Source organism: Strongylocentrotus purpuratus, unplaced genomic scaffold, assembly GCF_000002235.5.
Source record: "Strongylocentrotus purpuratus isolate Spur 01 unplaced genomic scaffold, Spur_5.0 spur5_scaffold_10, whole genome shotgun sequence".
Taxonomy (NCBI): domain Eukaryota; kingdom Metazoa; phylum Echinodermata; class Echinoidea; order Camarodonta; family Strongylocentrotidae; genus Strongylocentrotus; species Strongylocentrotus purpuratus.
Genome location: NW_022145595.1, coordinates 14297216 through 14310015, shown reverse-complemented (window position 1 = coordinate 14310015; position 12800 = coordinate 14297216).

Here is a 12800-nt window from a genome sequence, read left to right as displayed (position 1 = left end):
AGAGCTTCTTTGAAGCCTTCGACGTCCATCTCTTTGAAGTTCCGAAAAATCTGCTTTACTTTGCACATCACTGGCTTGGGACACTTCAGTACAATTAAAGCGTATACAATGATGATCAGACATAAGGTTGGGTTGTATGACAATGTCCTCTATGACGCAGTCATGGATAGAATTAATGTCTGTAGAGGATTGTCCCTGTAGATTACCCTCATTCCTGGTCATGACAAGGTCCAAAGTGTGACCTGGGTTATGTTATGCTGGGTAGCATCATGGACGTGTTGAGACAGGTTTGCTGATTCTATGATGGAAAGGAACTGGGCTACCTCAGACTTTGAAGGCATATCGACATGGATGTTAAAGTCTCCTAGGAGAAGAACTCGTCCAGATAGCCGTGATATCTCAGCGGTAAGATCATCAAGTTCTTGAAGAAAGTCTGCAGTACGAAACCGATTTCGTGAAGAAAGGTGGGGGTCGATAAACTACCAGGAAATGAATCGAACCTGCATTACTAACAACGTGTGCGAGTTCAAAAGTGGAGAAAGTCACAGATTCACAAACCTTCAGATGTAGTTGAAGTGGAGACTTGAAAATGACTGCAATGCCTCCATGATGATCGGTCGGCCTTGGAACATTCATAAACGTGTACCCAGGTGGAGAGCATTCGGCGATGACGACTGGATCTTCTGCTCTAAGCCACGTCTCAGTTATAAACATCAATATCATGTTCAGAAATGTAATCATGGAGTAGGAAGGTCTTGTTACATATAGAGTGAGCATTCCACAAACACATCTTTAAACAAGACCCATATATCTTTTCGGTATTGGTATTAATAACAATTAAGTTATTGTGATTGATTCCTCTAACACAAGTTTTGTCGTTTAGACCAAACTGAGAAACAAGCACATGGATTTTATGTTGTTTTTTTCGGCCTCCCCGTTTACACCTATGGGCTCTCTTTCTGAGTTTGGGGTTACGACTTATTCCTAGGCTAATGATTTTTCTCATAACATCGGGATGAAGGAAATGCCATTGTTGGTTAATGGGCAAAGCATTTAATTGCAAAAGATCAAGTCTAGTGTAAGATTTATCATTTACATTATGTACTAAAGTTCTTCCAGCTGGGAGTGTTTGTCTATACTCCTCAGATGTAACGGGTCCAGGATTGGGACTGACATCACCCGACATAAGTAGTTGTAATCTAAAAGTTGCATCAGTATTGGAATAATACAAGATACACGATCCAATGACTTTCACCTTAGATGGTGACATTAGACTACAATTTCTATACTTTACCACTACATGGCAATTTGCAACATATGTACTGGTCAATGCAGCAATCAGAACAAAGGTGACATAAACTATCTCCATTGTTATACTAGAGCTCATTCATGAATATCAAAAGAAAACAATGACATGGATAGGTGACTTTGAATAGTCAACTACACTGTACAGCAACATACTCAGGTCACACAGTATGGCATCATGTAAAAACTCACCTACAGTTTTTGTAAAGTGTGAAGCACAGGTAAAAATACAAATTCTGAGAACATTACAAATCTATATCACTCAGCAGTTGTCTAGCAGCTTCCATGCCATATACAGATACATATATTAACAAAATTATTGGCTAACAGTAACATAGAACACAAGTAACTTAAAGTAAGAGAGAGAGGTAGAGAGAGTCGCCTGTCAAGCGCGCACCTCCATTACCTCCATTACCTGTATCTACTGCATCTGAAACTAAGTGAAAGCAAAAACATCATCATAATTTCATTACCACTGAAGTGTAGGTAGTGAGACATGTACATCATCTGGTATGGTCCTTGCTTGGAAAATTCTTTAAAATACGAAGTGGAGTTGGGCAACATTTGCTGGTATCAAGAACAATTGTTTAAAATAATTTGCGTATAGGGTGAGGGACCAAGGGTACTAAAGTGCTGCCTTTATTATAATAGACACAGAGTACAGATAATGAGAGAAAATAAGCTAACATGTGGACATTGTTTCCAAAAAGGTAGACTACTCATGATTACTTTAGTCTCAAAACAAAAGTATTCCTTTTTTCGGATGGTGCCATCTATTCATTTTCAGGGCAGGACCGTATCTAATTTTCAATTTTTAATTAAATGTTCATTCATGTCCTTCTTTGCTTGAAAGGCAAATCATTGAATTCTCTAACAGTTAATCAGGAGGGGCTACATCCCAGGTCATCTCAGCTGAGCATGATGATAATTTTCATAACTCCCTTTGCCCTTGGCCATGTTGATGTTGGCCTTGGGCTTGGAGCCCTGAAGTTTCTTAAACCCCAGGCACGCATTACAAGAAAGGTTTCAGTCTGGTCTAGCTCCTGATCTACTCACCTCTAGATTCTAGATTAATGAGTAGTCGCTGACATAAATTGATAATTTTGAAATGATGATCTAGAGTAACTAGAGTTCTAGACTCTAAATCAAATTTACAATTAGCTAAATAGTAAATTAATGAAAAAATAAAAGTAAAACTTTAGAGGTCTAGGCCTAGAGTCTACTTTACTCTCTAACTTAAAAATTTAGTCTATTTTTAACTTAAGCAGATATAAAAAGAACCTTATAACATTAATATTTGGTATGAAGTTAAATAAGAAAGACTCTCCACTTAAGTTATACAGTCAGGAAGGGGGAAACTGAATTCAGACCAGGATTAAAAGTTGTAAACGGTACAACGAATCGTCTACTTTCTCTAATGATTTAAGGAAACGTCTAAGCTGTAATAAATTTGCTAAAGGTAGAGATGTTACAACTAAAATGAAACATTTGCAAGCCTATGCCTATGCACGCACACCATGCGTGCTCTGATTGACTGTATGCAAATGAGTTCATACTGAAAGTTCATATCACCAAAACGAGAAAAAAGATATCAATTCGTATTCGGGCAGCTCGCTGCCCCCCCCCCCTCCCCCTCCCCCCATTAAGCGCGAAGCGCGGAGAAAGCTTTGACATTTCATTAAATTATTAGAGAAAGAAGACGATTCGTTGTACCATTCTCGACTCTTAATCCTTGTCTGAATTCAGTTTCCTCCCGCCCGCGCAAAGCGCAGAAGCTTTGACCTTTCATTAATTATTAGAGAAAGAAGACGATTCGTTGTACCGTTCTCGACTCTTTATCCTTGTCTGAATTGAGTTCCCCCCCCCCCCCGCGAAGCGCGGAAGCTTTGACGTTTCATTAAATTATTAGAGAAAGAAGACGATTCGTTGTACTGTTCTCGACTCTTAATCCTTGTCTGAATTGAGTTCCCCCCCCCCCTCCCGCGCGAAGCGCGGAAGCTTTGACGTTTCATTAAATTATTAGGGAAAGAAGACGATTCTTTGGGGCCATTGTCGACTAGTCTTAATCCTTGTCTGAATTCAGTTTTTCCCCGCCCGCGCATAGCGCGTAAGCTTTGACGCTTCTTAAATTATTAGAGAAAGAAAATGAAACAATCATGATTGTAATTGCACACAATTAGGTTAGCAGAAATTGAAAGGGGAAAAAAAAGATCTATCACACCAACCATGGATAAATTACGGCCGGGAGCGTCATATCATAGTTTTGTTTTATCGGTCGAGGGCCGGGGCGTAGCGATCAAGCGAGATTTTGCAATGTTGAATGCTGAAATTATGCATTCTAGAAAATCCCTAAGCCCAATATGTAGGTTCTTTCCGCTATATTCCTTTTTAGCTATATTTCTAATTTTCCAGGGGACGTGTCCCCCTATCGGGCCCAGGATCGCCGCCCCTGTCCAGGATTACTAACAACATGCATTGAGTTCAAATACAAGCACAAGCGAGTTGGTATGAGCTGAATCCAAATGAAGGGCAAAATAAGAGTTGTGAAGCGGCCCTACCGTTAATTTAAAATTTTACTGTTGAGTCTATAGCTTCTATTTAAAAGACATCCAAAAGGTTGTGCCCTTTTCACTAAAGAGTGATGACCTTTGTAGCGCAGGGGCTGTTTTTAACGTTTAACTTTGAATCCGCGGCTCGAGATTTTATGTGGCCAGCCCGGCCCCCTCTATTCAATAAAGTTTCCCAAGCCTTCTGGAATGACCCCAAATCTCCCGATTACAGTTTTTCCCTTATTCGTCGTGACTGTCACTTAGCGCCATTTCCTTGTCTTTCCCCCCTTTTCACCCGACTTTTCTCTCTCTTTCGCCCCCTTCTCTTTCTCTCTCTTTCCTTCCCCTTCTCTGTCTCTCTCTCTCTCTCTGTCTTTAATATATCCACCCTCTATCCCCTTCTTGTCCTTACTCCTTCAGGTCCAGCTATTTATTATAGATTTCCTAATTCTTTCTCTCCCTCAAGCCTTTCACTCCACTCACATACGCACACCCAACCCTCTTTCCCCATTTGTTTTCATTTTCTCGTGCCTCATCAGTGCACTATAGTAGCCACCTCTCAATAGAAAGGACATCAGTCTCTAAAGTGCTCATCTATTTTCTTTCCCTGTTGGTGACCTTTATATAATTAGTTTTTTCCAATCATGCTGAAGCTCAGCAAAGAAACATTCCTTTTTTGGCATCTTTATGTTAGCAAGTTCATAATAACCAAATACACACAACATAAAATACTAACCGGCTAACATCACAATATCAATTACAAAAAGATTTATTACAAGGCACATTGATGTCGTAATTCCAACTGAAAATATCCATTAAATACAAACAAAAAAGATACCGGTAAATGAATGTATTTGGTCTTTACAGCTACGTGTTTGGAGCCTAAATGATTTACATAAAGAATATCAATTTTGACACTGAATTTTAAGAGCCAACTTGATTATCTAGATCTTGGCGAAGGTGAGCAACATAACACAACGGTACGCATAATAATCGCAGCACATCAATTCAAAAATTATTTTGGAAAAAGAATATTTGGTTAAGGAAACCTGAAAATTCTTTAAAATTAATATCTTCACATGGTTTGGATTTGTTTTTAAACACATTTTTTTTATGTTGAAGGCTCCTTGTCTAATAAAATTATTATGGCATTTCGGGTATGTTCATCATGTTCAATAGCGCAAACAGTGGCGTACGCAGGATTTTTTTCAAGGGGGGGCGGGGGGTTTAACATTTTGAAATCGGGCCAAAAATTTCGCCGCTGAATAAACGGAGGGGGGGGGGGAGGGGGGGGGGGGTAAGAGGACACTTTTTCTTTCTTTTTTTTTGGTCTCGAAATTTGAAAATTTGACATTTTGCTCCGTAAGGGGTGGGGGGGGGGAAGGGTAAGGTCACCTTTTTTTTTAGGTCAGCCATTGGCATAATTTTTTAATTTTTTTTTATTATTATAAAAAAAAAAAATCCACAAAAAAGGGGGGGGGGGGGTTTACCCCCCCCCCCCCCCCCCCCCCTGCGTACGCGCCTGAGCGCAAAGTCCGTTGCCAAACAAGGCGACTACGTTATTACTTGTGCTGATTAAGCATTTGAACGCTATTGGCCCATACGCCAGCAGTTATACCATTCAACGTGTGCATTGTTCTGCAATCCTTTTTTTGTCGATCAAACATGGGGCATTATGTCGCTGACGCAAGCCTACGTTCGGAAAATGACGCAATCCTACGTTTTAGAAAAATGACGCAGTTCTACGTTAGGAAAATGACGCATCGTGTTGAATCGGTAAGTTCTAGGCTTATTGTTTCAATATCATCTTCAAAATAAATACTTAAGACTCAATTGCATTTGTATCTGGTGAATCTTCTGACTTTTTTGGGAGAAGCCAGACCTCATTGTGCCGGTGCCATAGTTTGAAAGGACTGTCGTATCCGGCGGTATAGTACATCGATTCCTCGAAGGCTATTCCAGGACGTCTCCCAATTCTGTTTCGTGCGTAATCCAGTCCTTATCGTGGGCCCTCCCATCAAATTCGCTGTATGAAAACGAAAAGAAACAAAACACAGTTATATTCATTACAAGTCATGTTATAAGACATTATATTTTGCATCGATTTCTGAGAAAGGCATGGGCGTGGCAGTTGCCTATCCCTGCCCCCATAATGAACAACAACAAAAAATATGAAAACATTTTTAAAGCTGTCTCCCAGTAGCGTAAATACGAATGAAATGTGCACCCTCCCCCTTCCGAGTCGAATGGCAAGGGGTGGGGGAAGAGTTCGTGGGGGAAGAGTTCGAAGGGGAAACGAGAGCGTAAAAAGAAGAGGTTAAATGTCCCTCTCGGTCTCCCATACTTTCTGTAATCAGTTTGCCTTGCTCATTCATATTTCAGGCTCCCCATGATGTCAATGTGTCTCAATACGATTATAGAGCCGTGTAACGCCGCTGCTTGGTCCGGTAAATTAATTTCTCGTCGACGGAATCAGGAGATGGGGGAACTAACCCTGGTAGGTAGGTTAAGCCATAATGTTTGTCCAACGTGGCAACAACTAATGTATGCAGTTAGGATTCTGTCTAATGAAATACTATTATTCTTATCAGGTGAATGAAATAGTTTGTATTGAGGCACTTCACAAAGACCTATGCATTAAATTTGGTTACATTAAGAAAATGGCCTATTGTTGAGGGTAGAATGAGGAACTGTATATTTTGTCCTCTTTCTTTGTCTGTCATGTAATTCATAGTGTTACTTCCTGCATGCATGTATATCGTCGAGTGCAATCTAAAAGATTCCTAATTGTAGTCAACATGGGAAGTTGAGTACGTTGACACGCATGATCAGTCGGCGTACGTCGTGTTCTCGTCTACTCATTCTAAAAGTCCCTAATGACTATCGGCAACTTGTACTATTCTTCAGTCACGTGTCAGAGTACTGCCCCAGCCAGGAGAAAAAAGTTCACGATAAAGTTCACGATAAAATATACATTATATAATATAATATATAATATATATATAATATATATTTTATATATATATAATATATTTTATATATATATAATATATATTTTATATATATAATATATATTTTATATATATATAATATATATTTTATATATATATAACATATATTTTATATATATATATAATATATATTTATCGTAATATAGATATCGTGAATTTTATCGTCAATTATTCACGATAAAATTGACGATATCGTGAATTTTATCGCCAATTTTTCACGATTTAGTCTATTCGCGATGTCCCTTCAGGGCCACCATACTGAAGGGACATCGCGAATAGACTAAATCGTGAAAAATTGGCGATAAAATTCACGATATCGTCAATTTTATCGTGAATAATTGACGATAAAATTCACGAAATTGACGATATCGTCAATTTCGTCGTGAAAAATTGGCGATAAAATTCACGATATCGTGAACTTTATCGTGAAAAGTTCACAATAAAGTTCACGATAAAATATATATTATATATATATAAAATATATATTATATATATATAAAATATATATTATATATATATTATATATTATATTATATAATGTATATTTTATCGTGAACTTTATCGTGAACTTTTTTCTCCTGGCTGGGGCAGTACTCTGACACGTGACTGAAGAATAGTACAAGTTGCCGATAGTTATTAGGGACTTTTAGAATGAGTAGACGAGAACACGACGTACGCCGACTGATCATGCGTGTCAACGTACTCAACTTCCCATGTTGACTACAATTAGGAATCTTTTAGATTGCACTCGACGATATACATGCATGCAGGAAGTAACACTATGAATTACATGACAGACAAAGAAAGAGGACAAAATATACAGTTCCTCATTCTACCCTCAACAATAGGCCATTTTCTTAATGTAACCAAATTTAATGCATAGGTCTTTGTGAAGTGCCTCAATACAAATTATTTCATTCACCTGATAGGAATAGTAGTATTTCAATAGTCAGAATGCAACTGCATATATTAAGTGTTGCTAGGTAGGTTAAGCCATAATGTTTGTCCAACGTGGCAACAACTAATGTATGCAGTTAGGATTCTGTGTATTGAAACACTATTATTGTACGTTATTGTACGTTTACAGAGCGCGCGTAGCGCGCTCCCTAGGGGGGAGGGGGGAGTTTCCCCCCTCCCGCGCGAAGCGCGAAAGCTTTGAGGTTTCATCAAATTATAAGAGAAAAAAGACGATTCGTTGGACCGTTCTCGACTCTTAATCTTTGTTTGAATCAAGTTCCACTGCCTCCGCGCGTAGCGCGGAAGCTCTGAAGTTTTATTAGATTATTAAAGAAAAAAGCCGATTCGTTGTACCATTCTCGACTCTTAATCCTTGTCTAAATTCAGTTTCTTTTGACGTTTCATTAGAGAAAGAAGACGATTCGTTGTACCGTCCTCGACTCTTAATCCTTTTTTTGTAATAAGTTCCCCTTCCTCCGCGGAAGCTGTAGCGCGGAAGCTCTGAAGTTTTATTAGATTACTAAAGAAAGAAGAAGATTCGTTGTACCAATCTCGATCGACTCTTAATCCTTGTCTGAATTCGGTCCCCCCCCCCCTCTCCCCTCCCGCGGAAGCTTTGACGTTTCATAAATTATTAGAGAAAGAAGACGATTTGTTGTACCGTTCTCGACTCTCAATCCTTATCTGAATTCAGTTCCCCCTCCCCTCCCGCGCGAAGCGCGGAAGCTTAGACGTTTCATTAAATTGTTAGAGAAAGAAGACGATTCGTTGCACCGTTCTCGACTCTTAATACTTTTTCTTCCTACGTCCTCTTCCTTTCTTCTTTTTTTTCTCTCTTTTTTTTTTTGGTCGGCGTTTTTTTTTTTTTTTTTTTGGGGGGGGGGGGGGGGGCGACCGCCCCCACCGCCCCCTGGCTACGCGCCTGTTTAATCGGCAACTTGTACTATTCTTCAGTCACGTGTCAGAGTACTGCCCCAGCCAGGAGAAAAAAGTTCACAATAAAGTTCACGATAAAATATACATTATATAATATGATATATAATATATATTTTATATATATATAATATATATTTTATATATATATAATATATATTATATATATATATAATATATATTTAATCGTGAACTTTATTGTGAACTTTTCACGATAAAGTTCACGATATCGTGAATTTTATCGCCAATTTTTCACGACGAAATTGACGATATCGTCAATTTCGTGAATTTTATCGTCAATTATTCACGATAAAATTGACGATATCGTGAATTTTATCGCCAATTTTTCACGATTTAGTCTATTCGCGATGTCCCTTCAGGGCCACCATACTGGACTCACTCTTTTTAAAGTATTATTTCTTGGGTCGGGTTGTCCGGACCCTATTGCATATGCAATAGGGTCCGGACAACCCGACCCAAGACCCAAAGACAGCCCGACCCTAAAAAACCCGACCCAATACCCTGGACAACTCGACCAGCAAATAATGCCTAATCGGTGACCATTGGTCTCCCGTGGTCCCCTTTTTCTTATGCCAATTGAGAGCTGATTTGATGAGATAACCACATGTTAGTGTGCTCCCGAAAATCCGTCCCTGATAATACATCAAGTGTCAGCAGTATGTTGAAAGAACTTGATTGGACCACTCTTCAAGAGCGTAGAGAAAATGACAGACTAACAATCACGCTCATCTTCCGGCTCACCCAGTCGACGAGAGCCACCCAACCACATTCCCATGCATTCCTATCGGATCCAATACTCAAGAACTGTTTTAAGTCCTCTTTTATATAACATGATGACAGGCGCGCCGAGAGCAGTTTGGGATTGGGGGGGGGGGGGGGGCGGGGGGCAAACATTCCAGGGGGCTCACCTTCCAGGGACAGTGACGTAATGAGCAAAAACGTTTGGAAGGGTGGAGGGGCAGAAGAAAAATCTGCATCACCACCACTCTTACACGTTACATGCAAAGTGGAGTATTAACGATCAGGTAGAGCGTAAATTATTGGCTTGTGGTCCAGGGCCTGAGCCCAGGCAGGGGGTCAAGGGGCTGAGCCCCCAGAAGCTCAGGGTTTTTTAGGCATTAAATTACGGTCAGATAAGCATATTGGCGCTAATTGGCGGAGATTCCGGGAGCAGAGCCCCCGGAAGCTCAGGGGTTTTAGGTATTCAATTACGGTCAGATGAGCATCCACTGGCCAGGGTTAAATTTGTAGACATTGGGACATTAATTTTGTTCGGTAATTGGTGGCTAGTTTTGTCGGCAATCGGTGGTCTCTACACCCCCCACTGAAAAAGGTCTAGCGACGCCCCTGTCCAAAGCCCCGCCTAATTAGGGCCCTTGGTGGGGTCCAGGGGGGCAGAGCCACCGGAAGCTCGGGGGTTTTAGGTATTTAATTACGGTCAGATGAGCATATTTTGATACATCATTTGTGACATTGGCAGGTCACTTTTTTTCTCTCTCTCTTTCTTTCTTTTTCTCTGTAATATACTTTTTCAAAAAGCTTTGAGAATTCATGCTACTTGTTTTTGTAATAGATGCCATGAAATAGAGACAGTAAAACACTTTTTAGTATATTGCCCTAACTATGTTATAGAAAGGGCTATGTTTTTAACAGAAATAATACTTTAAAAAGAGTGAGTCCAGTATACAAAAAGCTGTTTAATCACCATGATCAAAGGGACTGCTTCGTCGAAAGTCCATTTGTAGTAGGTCCATGGTTTAATGTACGGTTCGTTCTCAGAACGAAACCGAACGAAACGGTATCCTATCTGGAAGTAATACCTCCCCGGTGCAAGGGTGTCGATTTGTATCCGTGGTTGGGGGGATGATAGGTGCCAAAATATTTTCGGCACTGGATCAAAGCAACCAAAGTGGTAGAAGCGTGTGGAAAGTTGTACCCCTCCCAAGCGCGTAGCCAGGATTTAATTTCAGGGGGGCGGTAGTGAGCACGCGAAGCGCGGTTCCTAGGGGGTTGGGTGCAGGGAGGGGGAGTCCCCCCGCCCCCCGCGCAAAGCGCGGAAGCTTTGACGTTTCACTAAATTATTAGAGAAAGAAGACGATTCGTTGAACCGTTCTCGACTCTTAATCCTTGTTTGAATCAAATTCCCCTTCCTCCACGCGTAGCGCGGTAGCTCTGACGTTTCATTAGATTATTAAAGAAAGAAGACGATTCGATGTACCATTCTCGACTCTTAATCTGTGTTTGAATCAAGTTCCCCTTCCCCCGCGCGTAGCGCGGAAGCTCTGTCGTTTCATTAAATTATTAAAGAAAGACGATTCGATGTACCATTCTCGACTCTTAATCCTTGTTTGAATCAAGTTCCCCTTCCCCGCGCGTAGCGCGGAAGCTCTGACGTTTCATTAGATTATTAAAGAAAGAAGACGATTCGATGTACCATTCTCGACTCTTAATCATCAATGTTTGAATCAAGTTCCCCTTCCCCGCGCGTAGCGCGGAAGCTCTGACGTTTCATTAGATAATTAAAGAAAGAAGACGATTCTATGTACCATTCTCGACTCTTAATCCTTGTCTGAATTCATTTTTGCCCATTCCTGCGCGAAGCGCGGAAGCTTTCACATTTTATTACATTATTAGAGAAAGAAGACGATTTGTTGTATCGTGTCCTTCATGAATTCGGTTTCCCCCCTACCGCGCGAAGCGCGGAAGCTTTAATGTTTCAATAAATTATTACTCTTAATCCTTGTCTGAATTCATTTTTGCCCATTCCTGCGCGAAGCGCGGAAGCTTCCACATTTTATTACATTATTAGATAAAGAAGACGATTTGTTGTATCGTGTCCTTCATGAATTCGGTTTCCCCCTACTTTAAGCTTCACGTTTCATTACATTATTAGCAAAAGAAGACGATTAGTTGTATCGTTTACTTTGACGTTTCATTTGATTATTACCCTTAATCCACGTCTGAATTCAGTTGCCCCCTTAACAGCTTTACAGTTCGCTAAATTATTAGAGAAAGAAGACGATTCGATGTACCATTCTCGACTCTTAATCATCAATGTTTGAATCAAGTTCCCCTTCCCCGCGCGTAACGCGGAAGCTCTGACGTTTCATTAGATAATTAAAGAAAGAAGACGATTCTATGTACCATTCTCGACTCTTAATCCTTGTCTGAATTCATTTTTGCCCATTCCTGCGCGAAGCGCGGAAGCTTTCACATTTTACAACATTATTAGATAAAGAAGACGATTTGTTGTATCGTGTCCTTCATGAATTCGGTTTCCCCCCTACTTTAAGCTTTAATGTTTCAATAAATTATTACTCTTAATCCTTGTCTGTATTCATTTTCGCCCATTCCGCGCGTAGCGCGGAAGCTTTCACGTTTCATTAAATTATTAGCAAAAGAAGACGATTAGTTGTATCGTTTACTTTGACGTTTCATTTGATTATTACCCTTAATCCACGTCTGAATTCAGTTCCCCCCTTAACAGCTTTACCCTGTTCGCTAAATTATTAGAGAAAGAAGACGATTCGTTGTACTGTTCTCTATATTAATCCTTGTCTGAATTCAGTTTCCCCACTGAAAATAAGTTGTGTCACAAATAAGTTGTGACATAATAATCTTTCTCCAAAAATTAAAAATGTTTTAGGAAATATCAGGAAATAAAATGAGTGAAAAAAATAAAAATAAAGATACAATGACGTGAATTTTAAAAAGGGTGAACGGAAACAACATAACAACTAGTGAACTATTTTATAAGTCATACTAATGTCCGAAAATCTTTCTCCTTGTCTCCGATCTCATCACGAAATCATCACAGAGTTCATCTATGTTTACACTGTCCAGGATTGTCTGGTGTGCATTGCAGATTGCTACTTTTGTGCTTCGCGCTTAACATTTAGCTCGTTGCTTTTGATGCTGCGTCTTTGCATTTGGCGCACTGCATTTCTATGATGCTGTTGATTGAACAAATAAATTCATCAATTCCTGATGAAGCCGTATGAGCGAGAATTCAATTTATTGTTGT